This window comes from Nipponia nippon, unplaced genomic scaffold (assembly GCF_047370975.1).
Source record: "Nipponia nippon isolate SJK-2023a ecotype South Korea unplaced genomic scaffold, ASM4737097v1 scaffold_5, whole genome shotgun sequence".
Taxonomy (NCBI): Eukaryota; Metazoa; Chordata; class Aves; order Pelecaniformes; family Threskiornithidae; genus Nipponia; species Nipponia nippon.
In genome coordinates this window covers 19,253,979-19,266,473 of record NW_028262369.1, presented here as the reverse complement: position 1 = coordinate 19,266,473, position 12,495 = coordinate 19,253,979, and the positions used below count along the sequence as shown (strand labels likewise).

General features: G+C 34.9%; 1 pseudogene; it reads right to left on the bottom strand.

Moving 5' to 3' along the window:
- The window catches only part of LOC104015293 (sorting nexin-29-like), a 130,721-nt pseudogene that overhangs the window by 39,173 nt on the left and 79,053 nt on the right, over positions 1 to 12,495 (bottom strand).

Genomic DNA, 12,495 nt, shown 5'->3' with positions numbered 1-12,495 from the left:
GAATTTAAGACGTGACATAGAAAGAAGAAATCAAGGAACTGTCAGTTTTGAAAAGAAATCTATCTTTCTTTAAACAGAGACTTACTACATAATTGTAGTTATTACTCTGCGTTTCTCTACTGAAATAGTTGATGTATTTCCATCTCCAACTATGGGTTCATTTCAATGATACCAGAAAGTAAGTAATGCTTTTAGATAAAGTGATTTGAAAAAGGCATTGCTGCAAAACCATCCAGCAGCAGATATGCTAAGGGTGAGCTATGGTCCTGTCAGTGCCCTCAGTCTAGCACAAATTTATGTGGACAATTGCAACATTTTCATTAGCATTTTTCGGTTTTTTGAGACTTGAGGCATCTCCTGCAGTACTATGCAGAGCTGCTCAGCACAGCCTATCTATTCAGTAAGGAAACGGTTGCTTGGCAGCTGTGCCAGCCTTCTCAGGTCACTAGAAAAGCTGCAAGCTCAATCTATACAAATGTTTTTTATTGAAATGTTAATTTTTTTTAAAAAAGTCTTACCTTTTATTTTGAGGAAGAGGGTAGTTTAAATATCACAGCATTATAGCTACTTAGTTTTAGTTTTGTCTGTGCTTTCTTAGAATACAGTGTTGATGTAAAGCATCCTCTAAGCAAGTCAGAGCACAAGCATGTTAACAGATATATAAAAGCAGGTAGTCCCCAGGCCCTATCAAAACAATAGACAATCCCATTTTGATAAATTCTTCCCCTGTGTAATAAATCTCAGTCAAACTATGTCTTGTACCTCTCTAAATTGGCTCAGGCATTTCCACAATCCGGGAACCAAGTATGTTTCTTAAGATACCTGGCATTTTCAAGCTAGCCTTATCATCCATCCAAAAGACTAAACTTTCCCAAAACCCTCTTTGAGAAAAAGTGTTAAAAATGAATAAATATATCCACAGAAAAAAAAAGAAAGCTTGAGAATAAAACTAAAACTGATCTCTTTTTAGTGTTAGAAAAAGAACTCAATTGGTAATGTTATGCTAACAAAATCCAGTGTCATCTAAATATTTTGTTATTTAAACACATAAATGCCAACCATGTGTCAATTTGTCAACTGGTCAGGAATCAACTGTTCATTAAAAAGCATCAATAGAAAACCGCAGCCTATAGCAAGACCAAGACCCCTAGGGCTTATCTTTTGCTCAGCTATTGAACAGGGAAATTCTATTTCTGTTTTTGCCTCAGACCAAGTATTATCAGTCTACTCTCTATTTTTATTCAGGAGATTCTGGAAACTACCACAACAGTTCATGAAACTGAGATCCATTTTTCCACTAGCCTATATTACAGTAATAACTATCAACAATATTAGTTAAAATGTGTCTCAGTTCAGTGCTTCCCCCAACACTGCAGTTTTCTGTCTTAATTTCTTTCTTTTATCAGGTTTGAAAATGCCCTCAAGACCAATAAAGACCGACTCTAAACTTAAAACAACAAAAAACAACCCCAAAACCCTTTAGAGACATGGTACATACAGTGCTTACAGTGTACAAGCTTATATATACAAGCTTACAGTGATACCTCCCCTTAAAAATAAAATGAAAAACCCACAGCAAAGAGCCAAACCCATGAATAGGTTAAGGAAAAAAAACACGGTTTCTTTTCTACCCTCTCAGCAAGTGAAAGAAACTGCTTTCAAAATTCCCCACAGAGTTCAGTAACAATTATTTCTCTACCACATTTAAGTAAATATATTCCCTTCCCAGTAAAAACCTTCAAGCAGAACTTATGCCACTTTGTCTCGTGTTGGATGGTTCCAGCAAGTCAGGAGGGGGAATACTAAGAGATGGATGGGTGCAGACTGCCACATAACTGCTGAAAGAGGATGGTTAGAGGGAGCCATACAACAGCCCAGATACCACTCTCTTGGCTAACCTCTCCCTGATAGATCTAGCTAAGATTACAGCAGTCTTGCTCAGTCTGCTGATAACCAGCAACATCTAAGATATCTAAAGGAGACCTGCAAGAAGGCCGCTAGCTTCTGGATACTGTCCACACCTGTGGGCTAACAGTATCCAAATATGTTTATTTGAAATGTTTTAACTCTAGCAAGTAGAAGTATGATTTTGAGAAAAAAAAAATTCATTAATACAGCAGTTTACCATCCCAACTGCCAAACAGTAGCAGGATACAAGACTTTGAACTTTACTCACACTCAAAAGACTAGGTGTTCCTTTAATAGAAATTTTATCTGGATACACTCTGATAGGACAATTCTACTTTCTAAAATAAAAATTGAATGAAAGAGGAATATTGATATCAAGTGCCCATTATTTATAGTGCCTTCATGTAAAGATATTTTACATGGTACAATGAGGAAAACCAGGTTTTTCATGCAGAAAGTGTCTCCAGCATTTCACATGATCTGAAGTATTCAATATTTAGTTTTCTCCATTTTTTAAAAAATTAACATTGAATATGTTTAGTACTAGCAATGGCCCAAAAAGGCGTTGAGCAATTAATATTAGAATTTTCTGATCTGTATAAAACAATAAATTTCAGGGGAAAAAAAATAAAATCAAGTATATTGATAGGTACAGAAAGACAGAAAAACATGGGCAAAATTTCAGCTTCAGAGAAAGGAGGTTTTAGTTTATTTCTGTAATGAGGTGTCCCTGCTAAGGGCTCTCTGAAAGGGCATTTACTAATTCAGGTAACTTGGTAATTTAGCATCACCATCACAATAAGAAATAAATTTAGAAATTTTTTTTTGTATTTTTATTTTATACCAGGAGGCTGCTAGAATATCTAAATAATGCATGAGTTGTTACAAAACTGCAATATTTTTATCTAGCAGTTGTCCAAGCAGCATGTAAATTACATTACTTTCTTTTTTTTCCCCCCATAATGTCATGATGTAAAGCAACACCATCTGAACTGTTTCTACAGGCTCTATCTTCAATAATTTGTTAGAATAAATTGATTCTCTTAACTACAGGATTACAAAACAGGAAAAAAAAAAAAACATCTCTTGAAAGGCAAAATTTTGTTTTGTAGACCCTAAATATTCTGTGTTCCTTCTTCCTAAACTTCAACAGCAATTAATAGCAAATTTTTGTAACTTGAAAAGAAAAAGACTCAATTCACTATTTTCATGCAATGTTATACTTGAGCACCAAATGAACACATTAATTCAGTGAGACATTCTGAAAGAGATGGAGAAGTACGAGTTGGCAAACTGTTTACGTTTTAAATTAAACCACCGAAAATAAAATCTACTAGTCTGCACTGTGCTAGCTTTAACCTTCATGCTGAGTTTCAGGTAACCCAGACATTTCATACCACAGAACTTGAAGATGAAGTGTGTGCTATAATGTATTTGTAATAGAAAAGCCAACCATTTCCTACTGACTTATTTCTTTTCTCTTAGATAGTGATATGACAAAAAAATGGAAATGAAGAACAGAATGCTCTTTTCTAAGTGCTGTATACATAAAACATCAACTGCAGTCTTTTCCAATAGAAAACCCAGAGGATCTGGATTAAAAATCTGAAATACTCTGTAGTCCCCTTTAGTGTGCAGGTGACAGTGACAGGAAAGAGGTGTGCTGTGACTAGAAATCTTAATAATTATGCCAAGTTTCTATCTGTATAGTACTTCAGTTAAGTTACCTATTTGAAAACTAGATTGTATTGATTTAATCTCAATGGCTATTTAAAGCTTATACTTCTTTTGAGAATTAAATTTCCAGTTATGAAGTAACATGGTGAACTTAGAGGACAAAGTTTCTTGTACGGCTTTACAATGCCATAAAAAACAGTGTTACAGAATTAATGCATATAGCTACACATATAAGATTAATTTGAGTTCCTTTCCCAGTTTGAACACAATACAAATGGATCCCTTTCTTTTCTTTTTAACCACACTACAGCACAAGCATATCTGTCAAATGTATATTAGCTACAGTTTTTCCTAAAACCCACAAGGCAAAATAGTATATGAAAATAACTCAATATATCAGTTAAGTCCACTACGAGAGTTGAAAATTAAAATCTACTCACTTTGAAAAGCAAGAGTAATATAGAATTAAGCATCTATATTACATCATCCAAAAATCAAATTAAGTAAGCATTAATGAAAGCAATCCTTAACTTCAGATTTTTAATATATAACTTAAGGATTTATATTTCCAAAGCTTTCCTCCTTTAATACATGTATTCCAGTTCTGAAACATCAGAGAGTCATAATTATCTACTAATTCTACTTGAAGACATCGGATATCAAAGCTTAGTACTAAGAAATATTATTTAGCCCACTGCCCCAAAGGCATTAGCTAGAAGTTTTCCTTTCTTCTCTGCTTTCTAAGTCACAGCTTCGTATGACAGTATGACTTTGACAAACCAAACTGATGAAGGATAGTTTCTATGAGCTCTAAACCCCATAAAGCACAAAAGCACATATATCTGGACTTCTGATTTTAACGCAAGTGAAACACAAATTTTAGGATATCCTGAAGTGCTTTGCTGAATCAGGACACAAGAACACCCAAGCCTAGAATGAAATTACTTCCTTCCCTAAGATTCTTTCTGAATCATCCTCTTTTAAGCATTCCATATTTCTTCTGTTATTGTCTGTGTACTAGCTAAGCAGGAATTGGTACACTGTGTATTTTAAAATACGTATTTCAAACACTTCCAGTACATTAACTATTACAATCACATTTGCCATCATGGCAATAAAACGTATATTGGACATATGCATGCAACTTGTGAATTAATTCCTTTAAACCACGAACATGATTTTCCATGTCAGTCTAGAATTACTTGTAGTGGTTTTATTAATGTCATGGTCTAGGATATTTATTGGAATAGTAGAGAAGTTGGAAAAAGTATGAACACAAGGACCTCTCCAGATCTGAAAGATGCGGGAAGTTTCATTCATTCCTTCTGTCAGTCCTGAATGCTCATCTGTGAGTCAACAGCATCTCACAGATTCACTGGATCACAATAGCAAAATACATACTGTGTTAATGCATGTATACAAGCTATGTAAAGTACTGTGTAATGTAGTGAGCATAGGACAATAAATACTGAATTTTGAACTCATATTCTGTGTTGCAAGTGTGACTGATTATGGCAAACACACAGGTCTTGTCTTGAGGAGGAAAAAATAGCTCTATTGAATATGTCAATAACCTTAAAAGAAAATTATGTATCATCGTGCTCTCCCCAAACAGCTATCTCATCAAATCATTCATCTTTTTTCCTCAGCCTTACCCAATAACAGCTACCCACCTCTTTCCCACAGAAAAATACTTCCACAAAAGTTAACAAGAAAAGCTTAAACACCACAACTGTATCTTAGATACTTGCAGATATATGAGCACTTCATGCCACAGAGACAGTAGAAAACAAGTGAAAAAGAGGAAGCAGAGGAACCAGTACTGGAATCTTCATAGAAATGCATTGGTCTGGTGACCTCTGTCCCTAACCCAGAAAGGTTTCCTCTCAGGGGAACCTCAAGGGCAGCTTACCACTCAACCACAAACTCTGAAACCTAACCCAGGACAGCACTGCTTCCTTGACCTATTGCATGATGAAAAGCCTTGCAGCTTTTTCCCTTGCTTCTTTCTGCCAAACCCAGGGGGGGATTCCTTAAAAAACCTTATTCCTCTCTTGCTCTTCCTCATCTTATCCCTTTCCAAGGGAAGTTTAGTACCTCCATCACCAGGTCTAAAAAGCAGCTTTAAAAGGGTACCTGTCTCTGAATAGACAGGTCCTGCTGGCCCAAAATGGTAAATCAACTTTTTACAGTAAGGAAATACACACCAGGAGTGACACATCAATGGCATAATGTGAAGCCCTTAAGAGCAAAAATACTAAAATCCAAACTCTGATTTTAGTGACTTCAAATTACTTCACAAATATACATACACACACAGCTGACAGCTCTTTACTTGATAAACTTTTTAAAAACAATAAGCATTATAAGTGTAAGACAAGCTATATTCTGTTTTCCTTTATTTACAATAAAAATCTTTACCTTCTATACTTTTTAATCCTAAAATAGTTTTCCTGCAGATTGTCTTAAATTCTTCACTGTCTTCAGCAACAGGCAAACAGACCAGACACTGATAAAAAAGTAGCTATCCTGGCAGGAAAAAAAAAAAAAAAAAAAAGGAAGCCATCTGCACTGTTAGCGCAAAGGCAGGACTTCCACTGATGTAAATGGGAGAAAGACAAAGTCTCTGGTGAATAGAACTTGCAGAATTACAAGATATGTTCCAGAAGCCAACTTAATATATATCCTAAATGTTGTCTTTGATGTTGTCATATGCGTACATGTGTCTAAATGTATATACAAATAGGTATCTTTTAAGATACATACACATAATATTTACAAACTTTCAAAATAATTACATACACAAAATAATCTACAATTTAGCTTAGTCACTGATAGGTGAGAGGGACACATTTACTTTATTGAACTAATATTTTGGCATGGGACAAGCTATGGCTAGAGAAACAGCTCACAGACTTCAGTTGCATGGCCTAAAAGTCAAAGGATCATATTATGGTTTGGGTTGGCAGGGACCTTAAAGATCATCTAGTTCCAGCCCCCCTGCCATGGTCAGAGACACCTTCCACTAGATCATGTTGCTCAAAGCCTCATCCAACCTGGCCTTAAAAATGGTGAATGATGTTGCTCTCAACATTTTCTCCTAGACAGAAAACTTATTTTAGATTGCTGTATTGTTCCTCCTATGCAGTTGAGGAGTCATGGCAAAGTCACTCTCTTCTAATCTCAGGAATGTGCTGTGTATTCTTTCCATATGGGGTATCCGATGTTCTAAAGGAAAGTGAAGGATATCATGCAGTCAAGTCAGCGCTCAGTGGAAAGCTACCTTATTCAATTTCTACACAGTTAGACAATCACTGAATTCACATCTTCAGTGGAAGCAAAAAAACATTTCTATTTTGATATGTCCTCTATTGGGACAATACCCTTGCAAGAGGATACTTAGATGTTTACTCAGTTACGAAAATCCATTCTTTAAGTGTTATAATCTGCCTAATGCAGAATTAGCAACTGAGATTTTAAGAACATGGCAATATTCAAAAAGTTAGAATAAAGGTCCAGTAAATACTCACATATTATTACTTAACTATTAGTCTGAAAGCAACATTTCAAGAAGTGAGACACCAACACAGCACCAACAAAGGTTCAGAAGTTAAATGTAAGGGCTCATCTTCAATGAAAAAAAATTAAGCTATATTTCTATGAAAAAGCATACAGGAATCCATTTGCAATCAAGTATTGTGATTTTATGAAGCTTCTCTTCATTAGCTTCAAATAACTCGGCACACTCTAGACCCAGAGCGAGCTGGCTCACAGACCCAAACCAGTCCTTCGGATGTTAGGAACCTGACAGGACGGCAGCAGTCACAAAGACTTATGACATTTCTCTTATACACGCAAGAAAAGAGAACAAATAAATTTCTTGTTTTCACTCAAACACAACATTGATAAACTGAAGGAAGAACACTTATTCTTGCAAGGACTACTTATAAAGATTGTGACAACTATTTCCTACCAGCACTGAAAGATCATTAGTAGAAAATATACAGCATGGGGACTAGTATATGTGAAACTTAATACATGGAGTCTTGTAAGCGTTATTGTTATATTTTCCTTCAGTAATTAAAATATCTGTTCTGACTTCATTCAAAGCAACATTTATAAATCAAATTATTCTTTTCATTGCTTTACATCAGTTCTAACTTACTATATTCAAATGTTTAAACTGATACACTGAAAACAAGGTTACCAACCTGAAAGGCAAATACACACTCTTCTCTGCAAATGTAAAGAGGTTACTTGTCCAAAGCAGTACTCTTTCCTCTTCTCTGTTCATTTTCTATTAATTGGTTTTCTGTATATGAAATTTATGTTTCCTCAAGCGTTAAAGCTAGTTTCTAATCCTACATACATAATTTGTTGAAAGATCACGAACATTAACTATTAAGTTGTCCCAATTGAAGGCAAACAAGTGATAGGCAAAAATACATTAAAAACATAATAATTAGAATGAATATAAATATTAAATTTTTATTCTATTGTTTTACAATTGTTAAATGTTTTCAGATTTCACTGCTACTTGATGACAATATATATGCAATAATAAATACTTGATTTTTTCACTTTTTAAAATCCTCATTCAGCTGAAACTCTGCTTTCTTGTTGCATTTTCCCTCTGTCAAACTCTGCAACTTTGCATTTGAACCTGATCTCCCTGATTTCTACTGCAGTAAGCATGAAAATTATGCATGAAAATTAATAGTTCTCCATAGTTCTTTCTACACTACTCTCTTGTAGTCAAGTTCCCTCCTCAGAGCTCCAATATTTTGCATAGCAAAACAGTGGATAGTATTTTGTGACACTGCAGTAGTGGTTCTAGGTCATTCTGTAGAGCATGGTGTCCTCTTGTGGGCTTGGAGGTTCCCTCAATCTGAGACACATAACTGAACACCAAATTTAGTCCTGGTATCAAGGGAGGTATCAATGACAGCAAAACCCTCTTTCAATGCCACTAACATTCAGAATAAGCATATCACCTTCATTAACCTCACAGTACCAAACACAGTGTACTGAAGATATGCAATGAATAACATCATTCAGGTACAGACCTGAAGGATATAAAGGCACACAACACCATTTTCCAAAAGGTGTAAAATAGTCATTTTTAGCCATTTCCACATGGAGGACTATGTTTTACCAATATGTTATTTGGACATCTAATAACACTCAAGGTTTGTAAAGGATTTGAAAACCAAAGATTGATGTAAACTGAATAGAGATACTTTTGTTAGCAGAATTTAGCTACTGAAACTGCTCTTTAGGCACCAATTTAAGATTGTATTGATTAATTTAGAAATGAGAGGACAGCTGCAATTCTATTAAAAATAATATAACTAATGTCAGAGAGAAAAAAATTTCTATTGAAATCTAACAGCATATCTAAAAGGGAACATGCTTTGGTAGCCACTAAAGTTAAAAAAGCAGTATTGGAAAAAGTATTGACACTATTTTTTCTAATGCTTATTGCCAAACATTTGCATGTGTAGCATCCTGCACAAATCCCTCATCCTAAACTGAAAGTTCTACAGAATTCCAAGACAGATATTACCACATGAATTAATTAATTTTACACTGAGTTTTTAAACCTTCCAATTACTTCAACTTGCTCTGTCATGGAAAGGAGGACGATCTCAAGGCCATTAACCCATCTCAGTCAGTCACATAGTGCAACGTGTTCCCAGAGGCTACTATTTCTGCTGGATCTATAGGGCAGTTGTTCCTGAAGCATGATCCACCATACTGCACAAACCCACGCAGTATTCCTAAATGCAATACATACTGTGACATTGTACAGAAAACAGCACTAATAAAAGGACAAAAATATGCCTACACAACGTGCTGTGGAAATAAGCTCTTGTGTGATAAACTGAGGTAAGCTCTTGCAAAGCTGATGTGAAAGCGCCACTTTGCGACTTGCAAGCTATTTACAGCAGGTAGCCAGAAATATGATCACTAATCAATTCCAATTATACAACTGGCTTATGTCTCATCATAGGAGTCTTTCAGGAGTGCAATGGATGGCACCCATTTTTTAGTGTAAAGAAAAGATACTTTTTCTGAGATCCGATATGAGAGAAAGTGATTGTTTGTTTATGCATGATTAAGGTAGAATATTGGCCCAAAGCTAAAGCACTGAAAGAATAAGCGATGCAAATTTTTTAATGAGTTGCTCAACTGATAATTTTGTATGCATCAATTGTGCAACTGAAGTTGTAATTCAATTAGTATTTAAATTAATTAAGGATGAAAGACTATCAAAAAAAGCTTAAAAGAAGGCTTTCGTAATTTACTGAAGTGGCTGATACTTCATCACTTCAAAAAAGGAGAATTAGTTATGTAACAAAGAAGAAAATACGTTGTTTCTATTACAAAACTATCCACTAGAAATGAAATCAAAAATACGTGATCTTCTAATATACAAAAAAAAGCAGAAAAGCTCTCATAAGTACATTCATTTTCTAGGTTAGTAGGCAATGAACAATTACCTTAACACTGGACTTTATGCCAAGCACACAGACCTACAGATTTTATTGATAAATTCAATATATATCTGTATCACCACCACTTATTCCAGATTATGGGCATTACTACTCATTTCATATCACATGTGCCAAGCTTACCTACTCATTTTTACAGAACACTTGGGAAATAACTTGAAATAAGATCAGAGGTGCTATCTTTAAACATTCGCAATCCACATTCGCTGACATCTGAATGCCATTAAGAAATTTATAAATATTATTTTTTTCTATTTGTTTCTCAAATTTTATATTACTTCATACAGATATAATCAGAATGATTCTGGCATTTTAGTGATACATGTATTAACGTGGCCTTAGGCCAAATAAAATGTCATAAAGATCTTTGAATATTTTAGTCATTATGGCAGCTTTCTTTTGATGACTACACTGATCACTATGGTTGGTGCTTCTTAGATATTTGATACAAAAACTTAGTGATACTAAGGCAAAAAAAAAAAAAAAAAAAAGAGAAAATCCCATATAAAAGCTAACAAATTTGATTAACATTAGGAATGCTGATTTAAGCACCCAGTGGTCTATTACAGACATTTTTAGTCATAAGCATGATTTAAATCTCAAATATTTTATTTGTGATAATTAAATAATTTTTTCAGATCATTCCTACACTGTAAAGAAAAATTACTTTGATTACTTCTCTTCTCAGTCCTTACTGGATTTGTGATGTATATTGTAATGTGTATTTAAGCTCTTGAAGATTTTAAAGTTTTGGTGATTAAGGATTAAACTACATGATACTACGTATTTACTACATACATACTACAATATTTGCTATATTTGTTGCAAAATCCCTGTATGATAGGAAAACACAGAAATTCCCATTTTAAAATGGGACAGCTAACACACAATGACACAGATTATGGGAATTAAGCACCGAAATGCCTTTAAAAAAGCTGGTTCAACAAACTTACAACAATTGGTGAACAGCACAGGAAATTTAAGGAATTTACACTGATACTTTTTAAATTTACAGAAATATTTAATGAAATACTGACCAGTGTTAACTGATGGCATTTATTGAAAAGAGTGGAGTAGAGATTATATTTTACATATACAGCTGTCCAGTACATTTTCTGAGGTTTTGTGCATTTGTCTCCTGTGCATGTCACCAATATTTCATTTAATAAAAACAGTTTTCTTTTCAGTGAGTGGAAAAATCAATGCGTTAATTACATTATCAGTGAATCTGCAGCTGATGAGGGTAAAGTCTGTATAAAAATAGCAGATACTGTCTAGCAGGTGTAAACAATATTTATGATAGTCACCTCTTTTGTGTGTGTGGGAATAGGAAAGGTTTTCTTTTCCCAACTCTTACTGATACTATGAGTTCTTTTAAGTATGAGTTCTTTTAAGGAGTGGCTGAGGGAGCTGGAGTTATTTAGTTTGGAGAAGAGGAGGCTGAGGGGAGACCTTATCGCTCTCTACAACTACCTGAAAGGAAGCTGTAGCAAGCTGGGAGTTGGTCTCTTCTCCCCAGTAACAAGCAATAGAATGAGAGGAAATGGGCTCAAGTTGCGCCAGGGCAGGTTTAGGTTGGATATTAGGAAAAACTTCTTCCCTGAAAGGGTAGTCAGGCACTGAAACAGGCTGCCCAAGGAAGTGGTTGAGTCTCCATCCCTGGAGGTATTTAAAAGACGTGTAGATGTGGTGCTTAGGGACATGGTTTAGTGGTGGACTTGGCAGTGCTAGGTTAATGGTTGGACTTGATGATTTTAAAGGTCTTTTCCAACCTAAACAATTCTATGATTCTATGATTCCATGATTCTAAGTACCTTATTTCCAATGGCCTTTTTTGGAGGGAAGTTAAAAGTCCTCACTTTCTGGTAATTCTGTAATTCACGATGCAAGCTTCTGAACTCCGCCTATCTTCGATAAACGTTCCATTCATGATTCTTTATGCTAATATAAAGCTGCAAAATACAGACATGGAAGGAAATAATTTAAAGACAAACCATTGAACTAATATATCTTCTTTACTCTTTAAAGCTTCACAGCTTAACACCTTCACATTCATGACGCAATGGTACGAGAAGTTCCAGGATCACTTACGCATAGATATATTTCTGACTGTCCATTCGCTGTTCTACAGGTCATTAATCTTATTCTCTCCCTTCTTCCCTCTCCTTCTCTTTTTCTCTCTTTTTGTTATTTTAATCAAGACAAACATAGCTTCCTCATTTTAATATGACTCTGGGGCAACCATGGTAGCACTTTTTGTTACCATGGTTTCCAGCATATTCTACTAGCCAGTGGCCAAAGGAAAAAATCATTTAATAGCACTATAAAATTGATTTCTATGATCTCAACACAGTTTTTCAACTTTGGAAATTAGCTTTGTAGCATGAGAATTGCA